The sequence below is a fragment of the Gossypium hirsutum genome, chromosome D12 (genome assembly GCF_007990345.1).
Source record: "Gossypium hirsutum isolate 1008001.06 chromosome D12, Gossypium_hirsutum_v2.1, whole genome shotgun sequence".
In the NCBI taxonomy this organism is placed as follows: Eukaryota; Viridiplantae; Streptophyta; class Magnoliopsida; order Malvales; family Malvaceae; genus Gossypium; species Gossypium hirsutum.
In genome coordinates this window covers 36,871,826-36,897,881 of record NC_053448.1, presented here as the reverse complement: position 1 = coordinate 36,897,881, position 26,056 = coordinate 36,871,826, and the positions used below count along the sequence as shown (strand labels likewise).

At 37.6% G+C, this 26,056-nt stretch overlaps 1 pseudogene; it reads left to right on the top strand.

The window, feature by feature from the left end:
- Nucleotides 1-17,169: 17,169 nt before the first annotated feature.
- LOC107945528 (ethylene-responsive transcription factor RAP2-4-like) lies at nt 17,170-19,038 on the top strand (annotated as a pseudogene).
- The last annotated feature ends 7,018 nt before the right edge of the window (nt 19,039-26,056 follow it).

Here is a 26,056-nt window from a genome sequence, read left to right as displayed (position 1 = left end):
ATGCAACATCTCAACATATCCTCAAGTATCTGAATTATCCGCTCGGATTGACCATCGGTTTGGGGGTGAAAAGCGGTGCTAAAATGCAGCTTGGTACCCAAAGCTTCTTGCAATTTCTTCCAAAATCGTGAGGTGAATCTCGGATCTCTATCCGACACGATAGAAATAGGTACTCCATGTAATCTCACAATCTGAGAGACATACAATTCGGCTAGTTTATCCAATGAAAGATCCGTACGCACGGGGATAAAGTGAGCCGACTTAGTCAGCCTATCAACAACAACCCAAATCGCATCCTTACTTGCGGACAATGGCAGTCCGGACACAAAGTCCATTGTGACTCGGTCCCATTTCCACTCGGGTATCATGATCGGCTGAAGTAACCCTGAAGGCACTTGATGTTCTGCTTTCACTTGTTAACATATTAAACATCTCGAAACAAAGTCGGAGATGTCTCGTTTCATACCATGCCACCAAAACCGACGTTTCAAGTCGTTGTACATTTTCGTGCTCCCCGGGTGAATTGACATTCGGCTACAATGGGCTTCGTTCAGAATCTTCGAAATGAGTTCCGAATTCCTTGGAACACACAAACGACTTCTAAACCTCAAACAACCATCATCATCAATCTGAAACTCCGATTCCTTGTTCGGAACACACTCAGCTCGTTTTGCAACCAATTCATCATCGACTTTCTGAGCTTCACGAATTTGATGAGTCAATAATGGTTTGGCTTTTAATTCAGCTACTAACACATTGTCAGGTAGAACAGACAAGTGTACATTCATCGCTCGCAAAGCAAACAGTGATTTCCGGCTTAAGGCGTCCGCAACCACATTAGCCTTTCCCGGGTGGTAATCAATGACAAGCTCGTAATCTTTCAACAACTCAAGCCAACGTCTTTGTCGCAGATTCAAGTCTCGTTGAGTCATCAAATATTTGAGACTTTTGTGATCCGAAAACACATGGCACTTCTCACCAAACAAATAATGTCGCCATATTTTCAATGCAAACACAATGGCGGCTAGTTCGAGATCATGGGTCGGATAATTTCTCTCGTGTGGCTTCAATTGTCTCGACGCATAGGCCACAACTCGACCTTCTTGCATCAATACGCAACCCAACCCAAGTAGGGATGCGTCACTATAAATGACAAACTCTTTACCCGATTCGGGTTGCACCAAAATTGGAGCTTCAGTCAAATGAGTTTTCAGTTGATCGAAGCTTTTCTGACATTTCTCCGTCCATTCGAACTTAACATCCTTTTGAAGTAGCTTCGTCATTGGTGTGGCTATCATCGAGAAACCTTTGACAAATCGTCGGTAATAACCGGCGAGCCCTAGAAAGCTCCGGACTTCGGTAACATTTCTCGGAGGCTTCCAGTTAAGTATGGCTGAAATTTTGCTCGGGTCAACTCGAATACCCGATGCGGATACCACATGACCCAAGAAGCTAACCTCTCTTAACCAGAACTCACACTTACTGAACTTAGCATATAACTGCTTATCCCGCAAAATTTGCAACACTAGCCTCAGATGCTCAGCATGTTCGGTCTCATCTCTTGAATAGACCAAGATGTCATCAATAAACACAACTACGAACCGATCCAAATACGGCCTGAAGATCCGATTCATCAAATCCATAAACACTTTGGGGCATTAGTGAGCCCAAACGGCATCACTAAGAATTCGTAGTGACCGTACCTCACTCTGAAAGCAGTTTTGGGTACGTCCGAATCTCGAATCCGCAACTGATAATAACCCGATCTCAAATCTATCTTTGAAAACACCGATGCTCCTTTAATTGATCGAACAGATCATCAATACGCAGTAATGGATACTTATTCTTTATCGTCACTTTATTCAGTTGTCGATAGTCAATGCACAACCTCATGGTTCCGTCCTTCTTTTTCACGAACAATACTGGTGCACCCCAAGGTGAGAAACTCGGTCGAGCGAAACCTCTATCCGTCAATTCCTGCAACTGAGCTTTCAACTCTTTTAACTCGGTTAGTGCCATACGATACGGAGCGATCGAAATTGGCGTAGTTCCAGGTACAAGCTCAATACCAAACTCTACCTCCCGAACAGGTGGCAAACCCGGTAACTCTTCAGGAAAAACATCCGGGTATTCACAAACCACCGGCACCGATTCGGGTTTCTTTTCTAACTCCTTGTCATCAAGTACATACGCGAGGTATGCTTCGCACCCTTTCCTTACATATTTCTGGGCCAACATTGCTGATATTACAGCTGGCAACTCCCTTAAGTCTGCAGACTCAACTCGGATTATTTCGTTATTTGCGCACCTCAAATCGATAGTCTTGCTTTTGCAATTCACAACCGCATCATGCGCGGTTAACCAATCCAAACCAAGAATAACATCAAACTCGTCGAACGGCAAAAGCATCAAATCGGCCGGAAAACAGGATTCTCGGATTATTAGAGGGCATCTCTTACACACTTTATCAACAAGTACGCATTGACCCAAAGGGTTTGATACTCGAATTACGAGCTCAGTAGACTCAACAGGTAGAGTCTTACTGGTTGCTAAGGTTTCGCATACATATGAATGAGTAGAACCAGGGTCAATCAATGCAATCACATTAGTATCAAAGAGAGTGAAGGTACCAGTGATGACGTCGGGGGAGGATGCCTCCTCTCGTGCACGAATGGCATATGCTCTAGCAGGAGTACGGTTCTCGGCTCGATCGGCCGTATCAGAGGCCCCCCTCTGACTACCACTCCTGCCTCCTAAAATTCTCGGTGGTCTACCTCTAGATGTCACTCCACTAGGTCTTGCACCTTGAATCTTATTCTTTTCATCCAGCTCCGTGCAATCTCTAATGAAGTGGTCCTTCGAACCGCATCCGTAACAGGCCCTGCTAGTAGACTTGCCCCAACATTCACCTAGGTGTCGTCTTCCACATTGGGGACATTCAGGTTTCTCGTGACAATTATTGCCCACACTAGCTACCGAAGTAGCTCGGGAGCCCATCGATGGTCTTGCCCTAATGGAAATTCCCGCAGTCACCCTCGACTTATTAATGTCCTCCCTGAACTTCTTTACAGCTGAGAACGGAGCTTTACCCGTCGATCTTTTACGATAATCTCTAGCTTCAAATTCAGCCTTCCTCTTCTCCTTTCCAAGTTCTTCCGCCTTGCAGGCTCGTTCGACTAGTGTTACGAATTCTTTTATTTCCAAAATACCCATTAGTAGCTTTAAATCTTCATTCAATCCTTCCTCGAATCTTTTGCACATAGCAACCTCATCAGCTACACACTCCCGGGCATACCTACTGAGTCTTACGAATTCATGTTCGTATTCAGATACAGTCATACGGCCTTGCTTGAGTTCCAAGAACTCCTTACGCTTCTGATCAATGAACCGTTGGCTAATAAATTTCTTTCAGAATTCCGTTTGAAAGAAGTCCCAAGTTACTCGCTCGTTCGGGACTATGGAAATCAAGGTCCTCCACCAATAGTAGGCTGAGTCTCGCAACAAAGATACAGCACATTTTAGACATTCGTCGGGTGTGCATGACAATTCATCGAACACCCGAATGGTGTTATCAAGCCAGAACTCGGCCCTTTCGGCATCATCAGTTACTATGGCCTTGAACTCCTCGGCCCCACGCTTCCTAATCAAGTCTACAGGTGGCTTACTCAGCCTCACAGGATCAGCGACTGATGGCATTACAGGCTCTTGGGGTGGATTATTCAAATTTGGGAATTGTTGGACAGCCGGGTTGGTTCGGGCATATTGCGCGACCCACTCATTCATCATGGTAAAGAAGGCTTGTTTAGCCCCCTCACCTTGATTATTCGCAGATGACTGCGGTTCAACAGGCGGCGTCCCTTGTGCAGGAGCAGCCGCTACGCTCTCAACGTCATCCGCTAGGGTTCTTTCTTCACCGGGGTCCATTTACTAATCAAAACAAAAACATTTCAACCGTCAGAAGTCATCACACATTTAAACATTAACATTCGGCATGTATAGCTAGACTCATACGCGCTATGGTGTCCTAGAACCGACTAAACCATAGCTCTGATACCAATCAAATGTAACACCCCGAACTCGAAACCGACACCGGAGTCGAACACGAGGTGTTAACTGACTTTAACCCCTTATAAAATTTATTATCCAGACACTGCCCAATCTGTGTACTAGTCGTTTTAAAAATCATATCTTGAGTTTCGTAACTCAAAAATCAGTTTCGTAATTTTTCCCAGAAACTAGACTCATGTGCCCATCTATGTATTTTTTCTAGAATTTTTGGTCAGGCCAATTAGTACAGTTTATTAGTCAAAGTCTCCCATGTTGCAGGGGTCGACTACACTGACCTTTGCCCATTACGACTTGGATATCTCCCTGCACGGGGCTTCAATACTGATGCCGTTTGTTTTTATGAAAACTAGACTCAGAGAGGAATCTGTACATATATGGTACGACCCATAATTATCTCTGGTTAATTTATAATGAATTTCCAAAGTCAGAGCAGGGAATCCAGAAACCGTTCTGGCCCTGTCCCACAAAAATCTGATTATCTCTTAATATACTGCCCATATGATCTTTTCGTTACTTCCTCATGAAAACAGACTCATCGAGCTTCGATTACATAATTTATTCATCAATTAATTCCACTTCTACTATTTTTAGTGATTTTTCAATCTCATGACACTGCTGCTGCCAGCATCTGTTACGAAAGTAACTAGGTCCATTTCATGCCTACCCTTGATCCAACTCAATCGAACATTCGTGCCATTTTCGCATGGCTTAAAGTTTACATGCCAAAGTTCAAACACAACGTAATAGCTTATACATGCCAAAATGTTCTTCTAAGCCAACTAAGAAGAAAGTACCAAAACTTGCTATCCGGTGTGATGACTTCGATGACGGCCTGACCCCGCAAAAAATAGATGAGTCCAAGCAACCTATAATGGGTGACAAGGAAACACCGAGTGAGTTTATAACTCAGTAAGTCATAAGCAATGCACTACCATCCATCAATAACATTATCACAAGAGGAAACAAAATGGAACGAGACAATTTACTCCATCCATACCGAACCATACCATAGTTCCTCCAACCTATCGATTCAGTTTCATATCAATTCATGCATTCACATTCCATATACTCATCAATAGGACATTGAAGCATTTTCATAAATCAATTTATTTTCGTTACAATCAAACGACTAAACGGCCTTTCACCCATCCTACGATAAATTTTATGTACGTGACTTCAAGTATATTTGTCACATAGGTTCAAACTTACCGAGCTCAACACCAAGTATAAGCATAGCACCTATTAGCCATGTACTCAAGACACTTACCCGATCCGCTGTCCGCGATCGACTCAATAGTGTCGCACACATAGTGTCCATAATGATTCACGAATGTATATTGAGTCCGCACACACAGCGCTATATAATCAACTCGCACACTTAGTGCTACGAAATCAAATCGCACACTTAGTGCTACATAGTCAAACTCGCACACTTAGTGCCGCATGGTCAATTCGCACACTTAGTGCATCATATTCATTTCGCACACTTAGTGCAACATAGTCAAATCGCACACTTAGTGCTGTACAATTTAATCCCGCGCACTTAGCGCCAATCTCATGGTCATAAATGGTTATACCCGCACGTTTAGTGCAGAGATCAACAACTCAGTACATCTTACCTCTTTTCTTTTCATTCAACAATTTCATCATCACATACGTACATGCATATATATATATGTATATTTATTCATTCCATTCAGCATCAATACATAAACATTATGACCATTTGAAATAATACCAACTACATGCTTAATGACTTACCTTGTGTTGGGTAAGACGGTTCCAACTCGGCTACTCAGTGATCTTTTCTTTGCCTTTGCTTGATTCTCCTCCTTTAGCTCCTTGAGCTTAATCAATAATTCACTAGTTTAACCATCTTGTTAAACATTCATAATTCAATTACACATGCTTATGTATGTTTGTATATTCGGCAACCATCCTCACTAATTACTCATGTTGATGGCCGAATGGATGTATGTGTGTACAATGTCAACTATAACATCATGTAATTCCACATATGACTACATTTCTTAAGTTCCACATCTTAATGCCCATTATACATAATCAAATTTAACATCATATATATATTTACTCATGTGGCCGAATATACATACTCCCATATAATATCAAGTACTCACTTTAAGTATATTGCCGAATATACTTAATCATACACACACCTAACCAAAATAATTTCTAAAATCTTTATATCATTTATAATACATCTAATTATCCTTTTTCACATTATCAACTCAAATCACATACATTATTTACTATAACATCTTTACATTCGGCATTGGTGTCAACCATAGTAGCCGATTCTTCCTACTTTGTACCCATGCATCTATTAATCCTTAGTTGGTTCAAACACTTCACACACTAGGATTCATCAAATTTTTAACAAGAAATAAAATCTCTAATCTTCAAACTACCATGGCCGAACCTTCATGGAGTTGCTAAGACTCCTCATTTCTACTTCTCACACACTCTCACATCCAAACCTTTTTATTAAACACCCAAAGTCAACCATCTCCTTACCTCATCACCAAAGACATCAAAATACCAACCAAGAACGTAACATTCATGGCCGAATGTCATCTCCATCATTTAACAAAGTTTGAACCATGGCTAGGTAGATTTTGAACTTACAACTTAAAATATACATGAATCTCAAAGAATAACATTAAACATACCTCAATCTAGTTACATGCATGGCCAAACTTCCTCCTAATCCTCTTCCTTAGGATTTTTGGTCAAAAGAGGTTGAAAAAGGATGAACAAAACCTTTCTTTTTCCTTCCTTTAGCTCACGGCAATGGGGTGTATGCATGAGACCATTATTATTTTTTTTCTTTTTTTTTTCATCACCCTTCCTTTCATTATTTAATTATCATGCTTATTATTTTATTTTCCTTTCCATACATCACTAACACAACATGTTGGTGACATGTTTCCACCCATAGCATGGCCGGCCACTACATATTAGGGAAGGGGAATTTGACATGCAAGTCCCCTTTTTCTTCCACATGCACTAATAGGTCCTCATGCATTGACCTATCACATTTTAAAATTTTCTCATATAAGTCCTATTGACTAAATTCACATGCAATCGACTAAATCGAAGCTTGAAATTTTCACACATTCATGATTACATATTCTAGACAATAAACATCACATTCAAACCTTTCGGTGACTCGGTTTAGCGGTCCCGAAACCACTTCCCGACTAGGGTCAATTTTGGGCTGTCACAGTAGCCCTGATGAAGGAATGCAGTGCGTATCTTTAAGACAAACTACCCCCAAAGTTGAAGGATCTTGGATGTTTTACCATACCTTTCAACATTTTAGCAACATATTTTAGTAAGGCACTATGTGATTTGGGTACGAGTATAAACTTGATGCCTATGTCAATATTTAAGAAGTTGAGGATAGGTGAAGTTAGACCTACTACAGTTACACTTCAATTAGCAGATCGATCTGTAGCACATCTAGAAGGAAAAATCGAGGATGTATTGGTACGTGTAGACAAATTTATTTTCCTTGATAATTTTGTGGTTCTAGACTTTGAAGTAGACAAAGAAGTGTCAATCATCCTAGGAAGGCCCTTCCTAACAATCAGAAGGACCCTTATTGATGTGCAGAAGGGCAAGCTTACTATGCATGTTTAGGATGATCATGTAACATTTAATGTTTTTAAGTCTATGCGATTTTCTGACACAATTGATGATTGTTCTATAGTGCTCGATATAGAGGAATTAATCATGGAAAAGGAACTCAACTATGTTGAAGACCCATTGGAAAAAATTTTGACATCAGACCCTCCAAATGATGAAGAGGAGGATGAATACTTAGCTTTGCTAGAAGCTAATAAAAGGGGATTTAATCCGCAATATCGTTTTGAATCTTTAGAGTTAGAGAATAGGGATTATGCCCAACCAAAAGTCAATCGAGGAGCCACCTAAATTAGAACTGAAGGTACTTCCTTCACATATAAAATATGTTTATTTAGGTAACGCTTTTACTTTTCCTGTGATTGTTTCAGCGAAATTAACCGTTGAGGAAGAAGAGAAACTCATCCTAATATTGAAACAATTCAAAAAGGCTATCAGATGGACCATAACCGATATTTGTGAAATTAGTCCATCTGTATGCATGCACAAGATCATCTTGAAAGATGGTAGAAAAGGGATGATTGATGGACAACGAAGACTGAACCCTATCATGAAGGACGTGGTAAAGAAAGAAATCATCAAGTGGTTAGATGCGGGTATAATTTACCCTATCTCAGACAGTTCGTGGGTAAGTCTGGTCCAGTGCATACCAAAAAAAGAGGTATTATGGTAATTGAAAATTATAATAACGAGCTGATACCGACTAGAACGATTATGGGATGGACAATTTGCATCTATTATCGGAAGCTGAACAAGGCGACTAGGAAAGATCACTTTTCTTTGCCGTTTTTGGACTAGATGCTGGATAGACTTACGGGGCGAGACTATTACTATTTTCTCGATGGATACTCGGGTATGATGAGATTATAGTAGCACCAGAAGATCAACACAAGACAACATTCACCTGCCCGTACGGTACATTTGCATTTAAACGCATGCCATTTGGTTTATGTAATGCACCTGCTACATTTCAAAGATGTATGATGTCTATTTTTACTGATATGGTTGAGAAATACTTGGAGGTCTATGGATGATTTTTTAGTATTCAGAGATACATATGATGATTGCCTAGCGAATCTAAGCAAGGTACTAAGGCGATGTGAAGAAACAAACCGTGTGCTCAACTGGGAAAAGTGTCATTTCATGGTATGAGAAGGTATTGTTCTAGGGCATTGGATAACGAGACATGGAGTCGAGGTAGATAAAGTAAATGTAGACGTTATTGAGAAACTTCCACTTCCAACATTTGTAAAGAGTGTTAGGAGCTTCTTGGGCCACGCCAGTTTCTATCGAAGATTTATCAATGACTTCTTTAAAATTGTTAAACCCTTATGCAAATTATTGGAGAAGGATGCAACGTTCAAATTCGATGAAGAGTGCTTAAGAGCTTTCAAATATTTGAAGAGTCAATTAGTTTCGGCACCCATAATCGTCACACCAGACTGGGATTTGCCATTTGAATTGATGTGTGACGCAAGTGACTTCACGATAGAAGTTGTCATGGGCCAGCGAAGGAACAAAGTTTTTCATCCTATCTACTACACAAGTCGGACTCTGACAGGAGCTCAACTGAATTACACGGTAATAGAGAAAGAGTTACTTGCTATTGTGTTTTCTTTTGACAAGTTTTGATTTTATCTTGTAGGTACCAAAGTAACTGTTTATACGAACCATTCAACAATTAAGTATTTACTTGCCAAGAAAGACACTAAGTCAAGACTGATTCGATGGATACTTCTGCTTCAAGAGTTCGATCTAGAAATTCAATATCGAAAGGGAGTAGAAAACCAAGTAGTAGACCACTTGTCCAGATTAGAGCCAGAAGAATGGAATTCTCCACTTATACCAATTCAGGAGACATTTCCAGATGAACACATATTGAAGGTAAATCATGTCCATAATACCCATTGGTTTGCTGATATTGTTAACTATTTAGCTTGTGGTTTGATACCGATTGATAAGACGTATTATCAAAAGAAAAAGTTTCTTCACAATGTGAAGTACTATTTCTGGGAAGAACCATACTTGTTTAAAGAGTGTGCAGATCAAATGGTCAGGAGATGCATGACAGAAAATGAAGTACATAAGATTCTATACCATTGCCACTCAACTCTGAATGGGGGACACTTTGGAGGTACACGTACTGCGACCAAAGTATTGCAAGCCGGATTCTTTTGGCCAACACTATTTAAAGAAGCATATGCTTACCTAAGGAGTTGTGATCAATGTCAAAGGGTTGGAAACGTCACCAATAGAAATGAGATGTCTCGAACAAACATTATTGAGGTAGAATTATTCAATGTTTGGGGTATTTTCTTTCTTGGTCCTTTTCCTCCGTCTTTTGGTCATAAGTACATATTGGTAGTAGTAGACTATATGTCTAAGTGGGTTGAGGCTGAGGCATATCCGACAAACGATACTAAGGTTGTGATGAAGTTTTTGTAGAAGCATGTGTTCACAAGGTTTAGAACCCCAAGAGCCATCGTCAGTGATGAAGGGTCCCATTTTGTGAACAAGTGGTTGAAATGGTTACTCGACAAACATGGAATGAAGCACAAGGTTGCCACAGCTTACCATTCGTAGACGTATGGGCAAGCTGAACTGACAAACAAAGAGATCAAAGGCAAACTCGAGAAGGTTGTTTTCTTAAACCGATGAGATTGGTCCAAAAAGACTGGATGATGCTTTATGGGCATACAGGACAACATACAAGACGCCTTTAGGGATGTCACCCTATAGGTTGGTCTTTGGGAAAGCCTGTCATCTGCCCTTGGAGTTAGAGCACAAAGTTGACTGGGATCTCCAACAACTCAACTTGGATTTTAAGCTTGCTAAAGAGAAATGGATGTTCCAACTCAACGAGTTAGAAGAATTTCGAATGTTTTCATACGAGAATGTCAAATTACTCAAGGAAAGACTTAAAAGATGGTATGACAAGCACATTTGGGTTTGAGAATTTGAAGTAGGTCAGCAAGTCTTGATATTCAATTCCAAATTAAAGTTCTTTCTAGGTAAGTTAAAATCACGTTGGTCTGGTCCATTTATGATTCACCAAGTTTATCCATACAGAGTTGTCGAACTTCAAAGTAAGAGAGGTAATTTTCGAGTCAATGCTCAGTGCTTAAAACATTACTGGGGGGATAAAATTGAACGAGATCAAATCTCGTTCATTTTATCAGATATTTAATTTTTCTTGTTTTCTTTTTTAATAAACGATTTAGGGTATATTTTCAGGATTAGTATGTTTAAATAAATCCTGTCTAGGAGATTGGAACTTAAGCGGGACCGTTTGTGGCCCCTCCAGTATTTCCTGGAAATTGATTTTAACATAATCTTTCGAGAAATTATCCACTAAATGGCAAAACAAATTTTTATTTTTCAAATAAAAGGGTTACTTTTGATCCTTAAGTCTAGGTACTTAATTGAATTATTTTCAAAATTTGGTTGCTCTGTTTGTAAATATTAAAAAATTAGATGTCTCTTTTTGTAAATATTTTCAAAAGACATCTAGAATAAATATTTTTAATTTAATAAATAAGTTGATAATTATTAATATATAATTATATTTATATATTAATGATTATCAACTTTGCATAGAATTAGGATTAGTTTAAATTTGATCATACTTTATTTAATAAGTTTTTTAATAAATTAATAGCAAATAATAATTTAATATACATTATACTAAATATTAGTTGTTGTTAACTTTATGTAGAATTAGAACTTAGAATATTTTAATTATTAATTTGTTCTAACAATTCTAATTAAACTCCTACTCCTTCCACTATAAATTTCACCCACTTTTTCCATTTTTTTCACTCATCCCTCAATTAAATCTTAGCATCCAAAACCCACCAAGCACCAAATCACTTAGTGCCGAACTCTCTAGCCGCAACACTGCCCAGCTCCACTTGGCACCCTCACCCATTCGGCCAGTACCCCACGCACACACCCAGTAGCCCCCACGCACAACGTGCGTACCAGCAGACGCTCCGTGTCGTTACACCTGTCGCCCGTCCAGCTCTAGTAGCTCGCTAAGCCTGCTTGACACACCTACTTGCTAACCAGTTCCCTGCATCCACGTGACACACGCATGCCCTGCTGCTCCTTAGCGTGTCGCTGCCACCTTGCTACTCACACCACACCATCAAGATACCCTACAGCCATCCCTAAGCCAACCTCTTTTGCTTTCGATTTATTTTCTTTGAGTTCCTAACTTTTATAAAAAGTTGGGAAGATAAAATTTTCTCCTAAAATTTCAAATTTATTTAATTATTATTCAATTATTATTATTTTATACTAATTAAATTTTTGAAAAAATATTTGTTCTATATTATGATCAAGTTAATCATGCCTCGCAAAAGAACTCGTGCCTTTACCCATTGACAAATCATAAAACAAATTCCACTGTAAAGAAGCCAAAGCAAGATACGAAAGCATTTTCAAGAATCAACAGATGCATCCAGAGAAAGGCTTTACACTGAAAGAAAGCAATTATATTGCTTTCATGGCGCGCATTCGTCAGGTTGCTGAAACTCTCAATTGGGAGTTGTTTTGTGTGAAAAGACCTAGTGTGGATGAAGAGTTAGTTCTTGAATTTTATGTGAATTTAATCTCAAACGAGTTGACCGAAGTTTTTGTTCGCGGAATCAAGGTACCAATAACCTCAAACGCTATTAATGAATTCTTTGAATTACTTGATTTCGAAAAAGAATGGTCTTATTATACTCGATTCAACCTTATGCCTATTTCACATGGGACTACAATTTCATTAGAGCGAATGGTCTTATTATACTCGATTTTAACTGGAAAGACCATTGATGTGGGAAAAATCATCCTAAGAGAAATGTGAAATTGTGCCGCTAGACGTTCTGGCCCAGCTTACTTCCCTTTTACGATAGCAATTTTGTGCTTGAAAGCTAAAATTCTTACAAACGTAAAGAAGACAGGTTATAGCCAGGGCACAATCATAGATTGGGACCTCTACCGAATAGCCGGAGACTCTGTTCTACAACAACGAGTTGGAGAAAGAAAGGATCCTGAAGAAGAAGAAGATCCCACGGAGATCAAACCGATGCAATCAGCTGAAATCCCTAATAAGGCAGAACCAATGGAACCAAAAACTGAAATTGATGTCGTAAATTCAATTTTCAGAATTCAATCGCCTGGCCTAGATCTTAGAGATGGGCTGTCAAAGTTGATGGACATAATGCAACATATGTAGTGGCAGCAACAAGCTTACTGGAGATATTCAAAAATAAGGGATGACTCAATGAGAAGTGCTCTTACGAGAATATACAATGACCCGTTTATTTTTGTGCCTAAGTTTCCAAATTTCATATTTGAACCATGGAGTCCACTATCGAAGAAGGAGCGAAGCGATTCATGCAAAAACAAAGATGATGGAGTAAAAGATGAGTCGAATTCGAAAGGATCTGCAAATAAATAAAAAGGGGCGATCTTGACTTTATTTTATTCCTGTTCTTAGGTTATTTAATATTTTAGGATTAGGATTTATTAGGAATTTTTATTTTCGAATAATAAAACAAGAGGTTGAAATCATAAATAAAAATGAACAAGTTGCAAAGTACAAAGTGCGGCAATAGGTATATACATGTCTAGGATTGGATCTAGAAAGAGCTTGGTACTTAAGCAGTCAAATTGACTCACCTCCTCTTTTCTAAAATCTTACCTGGTGTATAGTATGTATTCACTTTTAACAATGAGGACATTGTTCATCTGAAGTAGAGGGACCAAAAAATTGAAATTTTGTTAAGTATGCTAAACTTTAGTATAAATAAAGTTTGATTATTTCAATAATTGTTATGTTAGCTTAATAATGACATAAATTTATTTTTAATAAAGCATGCAAATCATACCATAAACTTTTTAGTTCCTTAGGAAAGTTAGGCATGCATGAAAGTTTAAGTTTCTAGAATTGACTTAGTAGTTTTTTGAGGCGAAATCCTAGGAAGCATGGAATGTTAAAAATGATTTAGGCAACTTTTGTTTGGATCGTTTGAACCTTTCAAGCCAACCTTGATGAAATTTTATCCCTTGAAATCCAACTTTGAGACTATATGTCCTAATTTTATTTGAACCCTTGTAATATTTAGCCATCACTTCTCTCTTAATTATCTTTAAGTTGTCCCAAACACTAGACTCCGTACTATTTAGAATATTCTTTGAAAATAAGTTTGGGGGAGTTGAAAAGAAGTATCAATTGCTCAAAAAAAAAATTAAAGACCTATTGATTCAAGTTTCTATGCTACCTACATTAGTGGAGAGAAATTGCTATGTTTAACATATGAAGGCATAAGTTAAACTTAATGACTGCAGCTTAATCTTGAATAAGGGAATAAAATCAAATTGGTAGGGATTTAACTTGTCTTTATTAGGAAGCATTTAGTCTATTTTTGCTATCATAAGAATGATTGAGATTAATTTGAATGATATGTATACATAAGTAGCATAAATATCAAATTTCTTGTTCTTGAGCATAAGTATACCAAATTCATACTTTTGGGAAGAATGTTGTTCTGAAGGAAATTTTCAAAGGTATTTCCGAGAAATTATTTTCAATTTGTGCATTATTCGGGACGATTAATGAATTAAGTTTGGGGGTGTGGAAACACGAAAATATACACACTTTTTCATGCCCTTTTTAACTTAAATTCTTGTCGAAAAATTTATAATTATTATAAAATAATTATTTTGTACTTAAATTATTAACATATTGAATTTTAATTAATTGTATAATTAATTTTTATTAGTTTCGATAAATTTACACAAAGGGCGAAAAACGGCTCGACAGACACTGCTAGAAGTACAAAACAGAGTAGCAATTTTGAAGCATCAAGGCGAAACAATTTTTCAGCATAAGAAGTTCCAAATTATGTGTATTAATTCATAACATAATTAATTTTAATTTTAATCCAATTTAATTTGGGTTAAATAAATTATTATTAATTAATTATGAAAAGGGATTTAGTTGAGCTGAACCGAGAAAACCGAACCAATCGAGCACTGGGCAGCCCAAAACCATCCCACATGCTGACCCAATCAGCTTGCTTGGCTGATTATTTGGCTTGCAAAATGGCCCTTGAAGACTTCTTCAAATTGCATTCAAACCCCTCCACAATTTGTGCCTTTCTAGATTTGCCCCTACCTTAATATAGCAAGTTTGAAAACTTCAAACTTGCCACATGTGTGGCAGGCCATAGGGGGACTCCATGGCTGCTGATTTTTGCTAATTTTGGCAGCCATCTCAACCTATAAATACCCCCTTGGCTGCTCACTTCAAACACATCTCAACTCTTTTTCTCTTCACTTCTCTATCTTTTTTCTCTCTTCATTTCCTTTCCATTATTCTTGATTTCTTTACCGATTTCACCTCTAGGGAAAGAGTCATTCATCCACCATTTGGAGCAGCATTCAAGTGTTCGTAGAAGCCTTGGTTCTACAAGAGCAAGTAGAGAAGGAGGAGTGGAGCAAACTAGTCAAGCCACAGAAAGAACACCATATTTGATTCTTGTTCCCTATCCTTTTAATTTTGTTGTTTTTATGATGAACATGTCTATGAATATTTATGATGTTGAAATGTTTAATTTAATTAATATGACTTAAATTTAATTCGTGTTAGGTTGATTGCTTTTCATCTACTCAATTTATTAAAATTGTGTTTGTGTTGTTATAGGCCTCAGTAAGATGTTTGATTAAGTAAAACCATGACTAAGTTATTCTTGCATTAAAATTGTAATTAATTGACACAGTACTTAATCAATGCATGTTGAATCATCTAAGGTAGCTGAGGATTAAATTAGCAACGGTATCTAACGATACATTAGCCTTACATAACTTGTAAGATTATTGTGATTAAACTGTTTTAAGGTAGAAATACATTGTTACCTCACGTAATCTTTTATGTGCTTATGAGATTAAATTAATTGTTTGAATTGGCATAGAGATATGTACAAGAGATTATTTTGATTTCATAAGTATGTATGTGCATTAACACATTTGCTTATTAAAATTTGTTTAATCGGTTGAATTGATATAAAGATATAGTCAAGAGATAAATAGATTTTGGTAGCTAAGTTTGTTCATAAGTTAGCAAATTACCGAGTTACCGTGAATTTATTCGTAACAACATGAACCTGAGTTTAATAATTCTAAGTTAAGAAATGTAATTAATCTAATAAAATTATGTCATCTTAATTAAAATAATCTTTTGAAATCATGTATTGAAACTTTTATTTTAATTTTATTTATTTTACTTAGTTAAAAATCTTAGTTTTCATTCACCTCCTCAAATCAAAATATTTTTCTTTAGCAAAGTGTTTTAAATTGCATTCATAAATAATCCTTTTCACAGTCCCTGTGGGTACAATAACTCGACATTTACTTGTCACTTTATTACTTGTTGCGATTGTGTACACTTGCGCATTTCCGTCGTTCCAGTTCCATGCTCCCTTTCTCTCTTCGGTTCATCCATGCTTGGCTTTCAATCAAGTTTGCTTGGGAATATCCAAGAAGGTTTAGGCCAATTTTATTGTTTGCTTAATTTTATTCATAAAAAAGAAGAGAAAATGAAATGAATAATCTACATGATTCTGTAAAAGTTTGGAACAGAAAAAAATTGTTTTGAATATAAAGAATTTAATTTATGTTTAGATTTGATTAATGCTATGATTTTTATATTTGATTAGTTAGATCCAATTTTAGTTTCAAAATTAGTTTATATTCAAATTGAGATTTGATTAAGAATGATTGATATTCAGTTTCGAGTGAAATTCAAATTAGGAATCTTGTGAAAGAAACAAGGACTTGGTTTATTTGGTGGGCAAATATTATGTTTTTACAGTGAAGAATATGATAAGAGAGAAAAATAAAGGGGAAGAAGAAGGAAAATAAAAGATAAAAAGAAAAAAAAATTAAATTGTTCAAAAGGATAAAAGTATAGGGATTAGTTTTAATAAATGGAAAATATAGAAAAACTATGTTAAAAGAAATGGAGAAGGGAGAAAAACAGAGAGAGAAGAGAAAAAAAAGTAAAGTTTAAAGAACATAAAAGAAATTGCTCAAAACAAAAAAATATAGGGACCAATTGTATAATTTAACCTAAAATTTTAGTTTGAAATGATGATTAAACGTGCTAGGTTAGCTTATCATTACACCGTAAACGACAATTAATACTCAGTGACTAAAATGTTACAACACGATAACGTAAGTGACTAAATCGTAACATTTCAAACATGAGTGACTAAAATGTAACCTGAGACGAAAAAAAGTGACTATTTTGATAGTTTACCCTTAAATTAATATTAATCCATTAATTAAGTGATGATTATTGAAAATTAATTAAAAATTGTTAAAAATCTATACGATTTGTAAGGGAAGCACATGGGGTAGAGTAGAGCAGAGAATTTTATATAAGAAGAGATAAGGTGATCCTGGAAATACAAGGGAGTAAACTCGAAAGTGAGGCCACCCAAAATAGAAATTGAGAGTTTTCAGATTTTTCAACAGTGTTTGATGTTTATAATTCCCCTTCATTTTCTGCAATTCACCGCTTCTCTGAATCCCTTTCTGTCATCGCCTGTCTTTCAAGCTGAAATAATTTGTGTAGCTTAAACAAGGCTACCAGGTTGGTTTTTAAAAGCAAGGTGATTCAGAATTGAGATCCAGGTTTCAGTTTTTTATTTTATTTTATTTCATTAAGTAAATAGTTTTTAAGCTTTATTTTCATCAGCTAAGAGGGTTTGTTTTTGGTCCCTCAAGTTTGGTTTTTATCAGAAACTATTTCCTATTCTTTTAGTTTTGATTAAGAAGCAGCTTTGCTTTTAACTAGTTTTTGGATATGGCAGCAGCTATTGATATGTATAATAGCAGCAGCAACTCAGTTTTCTGAGATTCCTGTAGGGAAGAGTTAATGAAAGCACTTGAGCCTTCCATGAAAAGTTCTTCATCTACCTTTCCTTTATCTTCTTCTTCTTCTTCTTCTTCTTCATCTTGCTCATATTCTCAACTGACACCTTCTCAGCCTTACATGGATCCTGAATTTTGCTCCCCATCATCGAGCAACCACTTGTTTCCTAACCATGAGTTCTTCAACTATAACAATCTGATGGGTTTTGAGCATACAGGTTCAACTTCAATTGCGCTTTCAAGCTCAAATTTATCAACAGCAGCAGCTTGATTCTATGATTGCAACAACATCCCTTCAATATCTAAACCAGAGGCTCAACTTTCTTTCCCCGAAGGCTGTCCCTATGAAACATGTCTCCTCAACTCCTCCAAAGCCTGCAAAACTCTACAGGGGAGTGCGACAGAGGAATTGGGGCAAATGAGTTGCTGAAATCAGACTTCCCAAGAACCGAACCCGACTTTGGCTTGGCACTTTCGATACAGCTGAAGAAGCAGCTTTGGCTTATGACAAGGCTGCTTACATGCTTAGAGGAGACTTTGCCAGGCTCAACTTCCCCCACCTCAAGCATCAAGGAGCTCATGTTTCCGGGAAATTTGGTGGCTTCAAGCTTCTCTATTCCTTTGTTGGTGCAAAGCTCCAGGCCGTTTGTCAGAGCTTGTAGAACCAAGAGAATTCAGCAAAGACCTCTTCTGTTTTTAATTCAAAACCTAAGGTGGAGTTTGATTACTGTGTAAAGAGTGAGGAGTTTGATCAGTCTCCAAGGTTCTCTGACCCTAAAGTGGAGAATCCATTGGTATCATCATCAACAACTCCGGATTTATCCGATGAATCATTGGCTGGATCTTCTTAGCCAGAATCTGATATCACTTTCTTGGATTTCTTTGATTCAAAGTGGGATGATGATGAGGCCTTCAGTTTGGAAAAGTACTCTTCAGTGGAAATTGATTGGGAAGCCATCAGGGAACTGTCTTGAGTCTTAAATTGCAGCTACTATCATGTAATTTTCTTTGTATTTTCATAGGTCCAAGCCTCTTTTTGTCATTTAGGGTTTCCTAGTCCATCTCAAGTAGCCTCCGCAATGAATTTTTTTACATTTGTAGAGCTGCTACATAGTTTTAATTAGGTGTCGTGAGTTTAGGATGTGTTATGTGAATGCGTAAGAGAGAGGTATCTCCTTACGGGATTGGTCTTGCTGGTTCCATTTTTCCTAGGAATGGCCATCGGAGACCACCAAGTTTATGTTTGGTTGCATTATTATAGGCCCAGTGTAAGTTAAGAAATCTATTATCAGTTCAATATGTACGTAGTTTTTTAAACAGTTCCTTTTTCCCTGTATCTTTATGTAAATCTAAAAGGATGCATGTGTTGCTGTTTTATTCTCCTGCTTCACATGTTTAGACTCTGCTTGGTATTCAATCTCGAATTTAGGTAAATGCTTTTCTAATTTGATCAACACTCAAAAGGTAAAAGCTTCACAATAATATATCTCTAGACTTGAACCTTGGTGGGGTAAAACTATAAAATCAAAATCCACAGTGCTTGTGTTAGTCACATTTAAAATCCTAACAATATTTTTATTCTTTTGAAACGGTTTTGTGAAACAAAACTGCCGAACTTTCAAATTATAGCCAACAATATTTTTCAAATTGGGGGTGGATGTTAATTCATTTTATCTCTTCTAAATTTGGAGAAAAAATTGAGAGTAATCTTCCAATAAATCAATGGCAGTTTTCCTTTCAAAGACTAGGCAAACAGAAAATTCTGCTAAATATATTTCTATTCTGCTTAATTGTGTATCATTCTCTTGGTCCGATTGTTAACAAAGAAGAGAAAGAATGAAGGAAAAAGACAGAGAATTTGGAAGATAGGAGAGAGAATTTTGAATTGTTGGTATTCAAATTTTCATAACTATCTTGAGAAGGGATTGTATGAAACTGTGATTCCACGTCATTCTTATCCCTTTTCAATGGGAGGATGACAAATCAGATTTTTCCTCCTGAGTTTTACCATTTTTAGTTGGATTTGAATTTTTTTCAGGAGGAAAAAGCTGAAAATTAGGAGAAAAATCTGATTTGTCATCCTCCCATTGGAAAGGGATAAGGATGACGTGGAATCACAATTTTATACAATCCTTTCTCAACTGACTTTGGTCATTTACACCATATTTATAGGAAAGGAAAGAAAAAGGAAATAAAGCTTTAAAAGTTGGTTAAAATAAAAGGTAAACTAAACAACATTAATTAAACCAAAACGCTCTGTTTAAATAACTCATTTTGTGATCGTTTATTTAATCAGTTCCCCCAAAATGTATCATTTTCCCGTGGTAGTATTTTAGCGCGTGACAAATACCCCTTGCTGGAAGGATCCTCGACCTCAAGGATCAATGTGTGGGAATTTCTTCTTGAGTTGTAGCAAGGGCTCTCATGTGGCATCTTTTGGAAATGAGTGTGTCCATTCTACCAAGACCTTGGTGACAACAACATTTCCCTGATTCATTATCCTCATTTCTAAGATCCTAGCAAGTTTTTTTGCCCAGTTGCTTACTCATCGATCACTGGCAGTTGTGCATGAACAAGAGCTGCACCCACATGCTTTTTCAACTGTTACACGTGGAAGGTGGGATGCACACGAGACCCTTGGGGAAGCTGGATTTTATAGGCCACTTTCTCAACTTTACTTTCTACTCGAAAGGACCAGAAAAACTTAGGTGCCAGTTTCTGATTCAAGATCCTTCTCACTGTGTGTTGCCTATAAAGTTGGAGCTTTAAGTAAACAAAATCCCCAACGTCGAAGTGTCTTTAAGTTCTGTGCTTATCTGCTTGCTGCTTCATCCTATCTTGGGATATTTTCAAATGAAATTGTAGCAATCTTCTTGTAGCCTCTCTTTGTTTTAGTTTTCTGTCCACAATAGCTACCATGGATGCTCCAGCTAGGTAAGGCATATGTAAGGGAGGGGTTTGCCCGTATAATGCTTCATATGGGGTGACTTAGATAGTTGAATAGAAGGTGGTGTTGTACCACCACTCAGACAAAAGAAGCCACTTTTGCGAGTCTTGTGGCCTCTCTCTTGTCATACACCTCAAGTATCCCTCAAGACACTTGTTCACTACTTCAATTTTCCCATTTGTCTCTGGGTGATATGCTTTGGATAGTTAAACCTTGGTACCCACCCTCTTTAAGAGATCTTGCCAAAAGGTACTGACAAAGACCTTACCTCTATTAGAAATTAGAGAATCTGGCATCCTATGCAGCCTTTACACATTACCCATGAACTCTTGAGCCACAACTATAGCAGTGAAGGGGTCTGCCATGGCTACAAAATGAGCATACTTAGTGAAGCGGTCAACCACCACAAAGATGACATTCTTACCTTCAGAGTTTGGAAGGCCCTCGATGAAGTTCATGGAGATGGAGGACCAAGCTCTTTCTGGAATTGGGAGTGGTTGTAAAAGGCCCGGGGGTCCTACTGTTTCTGACTTGCATTTTTGTCATATCTAACATTCTCTTACCCATCTCTTGACATCAGTGGTAAGGTTTTTCCAGTATACAAGGCTTGTCAGTCTCTTCTTAGTTGCATTTACCCCTGAATGTCCCCCTAGAGTGCTATCACAAAAGAGCTGAAACATTTCCCACCATAGTCTTCCCTTTTTTTTTGAGGAACCTACTATCCCAAGAGTATTTTGGATGTTTAGAACCTTACTGTTATACCTCTAAACATAACCTCTGAGCTTTAGTGTCCACCAAATATGATTCTTGCACTCGAGCCAATAAATTGAAACAGATAGTGCTTCTAGTGAGTTGCAAATATTACCCTTTTTTCAGTGCTTGATTCCTTGACAGTGCATCAGCAGCCAAGTTACCAGACCCCTTTCTATAGATCATTTCATAGTCATACCCAAGCATCTTTGCTACCCACTTTTGCTGGAAAGGAGTAACTGCCATTTGATCAGCTAGAAACCTTAAACTTTGGTGGTTAGTTCGAATTTTAAAGTGTCTGCCCATAGATAAGAATGCCATTTCCTCATAGTTAGAAGCACAACCAACATTCTTTCTCATATATGGAAAGGGCTTGATGCCTTATTCCCAGTCCCTCGCTGAAGTATGTCACGACCTTACCTTGTTGCTGAAGGACTGCCCCCACCCCATAACCTAAGGTATTCGTATCCACACAGAACTCCAAGCTGAAATCAGGTAGAGCTAAGACAGATGCTGAGCATAAAGCTTGCTTCAATTGCTGAAAGGCAACAGTGGCCTGCTCACACTACCCCTAAGCATTTTTGTTAAGAAAATTGGTAAGTGGCCTTGCAATAACACCATAATTTCTTATGAACCTTCTATAGTAACCCAAGAGCCCTAAGAAGCCTCTCAACTCCTTGATGGAAGAAGGGATAGCCCAAGCTGCTACACTTTCTAGCTTAGTTTTGTCCATAGAGATAGTCCCCTTGGAGATTATATGCCCGAAGTACTCTACTTGATCTATTACAAATGAGCATTTACTTTTTTTATAAAAAAGCAAGTGTTGTCTCAACAGCTCAAAAACCTCCTTTAGATGGCCCAAATATTCTAACTAGGTGGGTGAGTAAACAAGAATATCATCAAAGAAGACCAATACTATTCTCCTCAACAATGGTCTAAAGATGGTGTTCATCAGCCCTTGAAAGGTAAAAGGGGAATTGGTGAGCCCAAAGGGCATCACCAAGAACTCGTAGTAGCCCTCATGCATTTTAAAAGCTGTCTTGGGAATGTCAGCTTCATGCATTCGAATATGGTGATAACCAGATTTCAAGTCTAGCTTGGAAAAGATTTGAGCTTGGCCGCGCTCATCCAACAATTCTTCAATGATGGGAATGGGGAACCTGTCTTTTATTGTTTTCTGGTTAAGGTGCTTGTAATCAACACAAAGCCTCCATGTTCTATCTTTTTTCTTAACCATAACCACAGGAGAAGTAAAAGGGCTAGAGCTGTCCCTAATTATCCTAGCTTTAAACATTTCCCCAACCAACTTTTCCAGTTCTAATTTTTGAATCATAGGGTACATGTATGGTCTTATTTTAACCACTACCCCTTTATCTTTGAGAGGAGTCCCATGGTTTTGTAGTCGTGCAGGGGGCAGCCCTGAAACAGATTGAAAAATGTCTTCGAACTCATTAAAAAGTATTTGCAATTCCTCTAATACCATCTGAGTGGAGGCTGTTGAGAGAGCCACTTGCTCCACACTAGTTAAAACTAGTGCACATGGGTCCAATTCCCTTTCCACTATGGAAAAAAACTTGGCTGATTGTCCCTAACTTAGCATTTCGATGTTGCTTGGTAAGATGCCCTTGATAGTACAAGGGGTTCCCTTGAAAGTGAACTGCATGGTCATGGAGCGAAATTTCCGATTAATGGACCCAAGGGAGAGTAACCATTGTATCCCAAGGACCATATCACATCTCTTGAGGGATAAAACCATGAAGTTAACAATAAATCTGGACCCTTGAACCTCTCATTCTATCTCTCTACACATATCAGCAGTTAATAAATGTCTCTTATCAACTATAGTGACCTTCATCTGTTGCTGTTGCCCCACAAGTAAGGACAACCTGGACACCAGCTTAGAATCTAGAAAATTGTGTACTCCCTGAATCCACAAAAAATATAACATTAGCTACCCTGATTTTTCCACAAACCTCATGGTATAGGGACCTTAAGATCCTTTTATTGCATGCAATGATAACATTGGACTTGGTGCTTCTTCAGCAGGAAGATCCTCCAACTTATCTGAACATTCTTGAAACTCCTCAATATCTTCTTTACTAGGAGAATCCAACATCATTTGGTAGAGCTGTCTCTTTACACATTTATGGCCAACATGATATTTGGCCCCACACTAGAAACAAAGCCCCTTTTGTTTCCTCTCTGCCATAAGTGCAGAACTGACCTCATTGGAGGGTGCTTTAGATGCTATAGATCCTACTGGACTGGATGTACAGAGGAGCTCAACTGGATAGAAAGAGGTGATCGGGTGGACACAATAGTAGGTTGATTTGGGCTAAACCTGGTGACTTGGTGAGTTCCAGTTAGGAATCCTTTCCTAAACAACTGCAGATACTTGCCTATGTCTGTCTTAAGATTACTAATATATATGCTGATGGCATAAGATTTGGTTAACTATAGTTAGTTCAGAAGGCTTACAAACTGGTTGTGATAGTGCTCCACTGTTCCTAGTTGTTTCAGAGTCACCAACTCAACCACGTGTCCTTAAAAACTCTAGTCCCAAACCTTTCCCTCAGCCCGTGAGCATAGCAGATCCAGTCAAAAAAAGGGAGACCACAGTGCTTTTAGGCATATAAATGGTGCCAATACAAGGTGCGGCCTTCGAGGTAGAGCATCACTGTCTGAACCTTGTCACCTTCAGGTACTCCCTCTGCAGCAAAGAACTGCTCCAACTTTAACCACCAACCCCGAAAATCAGTGCCATCGAAATGAGGACACTCCAACCTATAGCTATGCTCCTAAGGGAACCCAGTTCTTGGTGGGTTTGGGTCCAACTACCCATAATCTATAGAAGGGCTGCCAAGCTGTCTTTGATAGGAAAACCTGGTGGTGTTCCTCCCAAGACACCATTTCCCCTGGCTTGAGTAGTGGTTGAAGTGTTAGAAATGGTTGTGTTACCTAGGCATTTTTCAAACAGGTAATGCATTTCCACCTGAAACTCTTCCTTAAACATTTGAAAACGAACCTCTATTTTGGCATCCCACATAGAATCCAGTTGAGGGAGTTCATTTTGGACCTTCCCCATTTCCTACTAGAGGACGATGACGTCGTTTTGTAGCCTTGTTGTCACTCCATCATCGGCCATTGCTGAGCTTTGATACTTTTGGTACGATTGTTAATAGAGAAGAGAAAGGACGAAGGAAAAAGACAGAGAATCTGGAAAAAAGGAGATAGAATTCTGAGTTGTTGGTATTCAATTTTTCATAACTGCCTTTGGTCATTTACACTATATTTATAGGTAAGGAAACAAAAAGGAAATAGAGCTTCAAAAGTTGGTTAAAATAAACGGTAAACTAAACAACATGAATTAAACCAAAACACTCTGTTTAAATAACTCCTTCCGCGCATCATTTCATTAATTAGTTCCCCCAAAACACATCGTTTTGCCGCGATAGTATTTTAGCTCGTGACTTCTCCTTTACAAATTTAGAAAGTCTTGATTATAATCACTTGTTGATATCCCTCCCTAAATATCTGTTTTAACTTTTTTTTTCTAGAAATTTGAATATAAAAATTCTCATTGATATCCTACTCTTCTTAAAATATTGTGAAGTAAATATTCCTTCTAAACTTTAGAAGTTGCCAAAGAAAGAGAGTAAATCATGTTAGGCAATATATCATCGTAGAAATTTTATATTTCTTTCTTTCTTAACTAAAGGCAAAAGATGGTTTTTTTTCTTATTTGGATATAGAACAAAAATATCAAAATATGTACAAGGAGATGTTAATTTTAAAAACATGTTTTTTTAACTAGTGGGTGTCGAGTTCTATTATTTATCTTGCCTTGCCTAGAACTAGGCTAACAATTATGGAATGAGTAGCTAGATTTGTCCTTATAATTTGTTAAAATTTTAAATTGTAATCGTTTATGCATTTTGTAATTGTTGTGGATATATTTAAACACACCTCGACATGTGTAGAGGTCCATGTAAAATTTAAAAAACGTAAAATGTAAAATGTAATTGATTTTTTTTAAAAAAGAGGATCTTTGAAATTTAAATTGACCTCACTACCCATGGGTGTTGAGGTCCTCTTCAAACCCTTAACGAAACCCTAACACTAAATCGTATAAATATCTTATTCCACTTGTTTATGTTTCATATAAAACCAAAAACATTCCTCATTTATAATCTATACCATCCTACATGCCTATGATTTTCTAAATCCCAATTTCAAAGCATACCATAATGGATTCCCTTTATTGAGATATGAAGAATGACAAGTCGCTCAAAATTAAAAAAAATAATTGAGTGTTCTCTAGCGATTCAGTGGATGCACCTACGCACGTTTGTATTGTTAGCGTGTGCACCCTTTTTATATGCTCTCTTACATTGTGATAAGAGTTTCAAGGCCCAGTTTTAGGGCCATGGATGTAATGGGCATACAGTACCTCAAGGCCTAACAACAAGGTCAAAGGTCAAACAAAACAAACTAAGATTTGATCAATGCTTGTATGTGTGGATGAATCTTTTGAGGAAACGAGGAATGATACATGCACGGAATGAGTGACATGTATTAAAGTCAATTGAACCAAGCTATCAATTTTCAACTTAAAAAGATTAGTCAACTTGCGACAATTTTTTGGATGGGGTCCAGACATTTTTGGATTAATATGTCTGCATAGTGTTTGAAGACCTA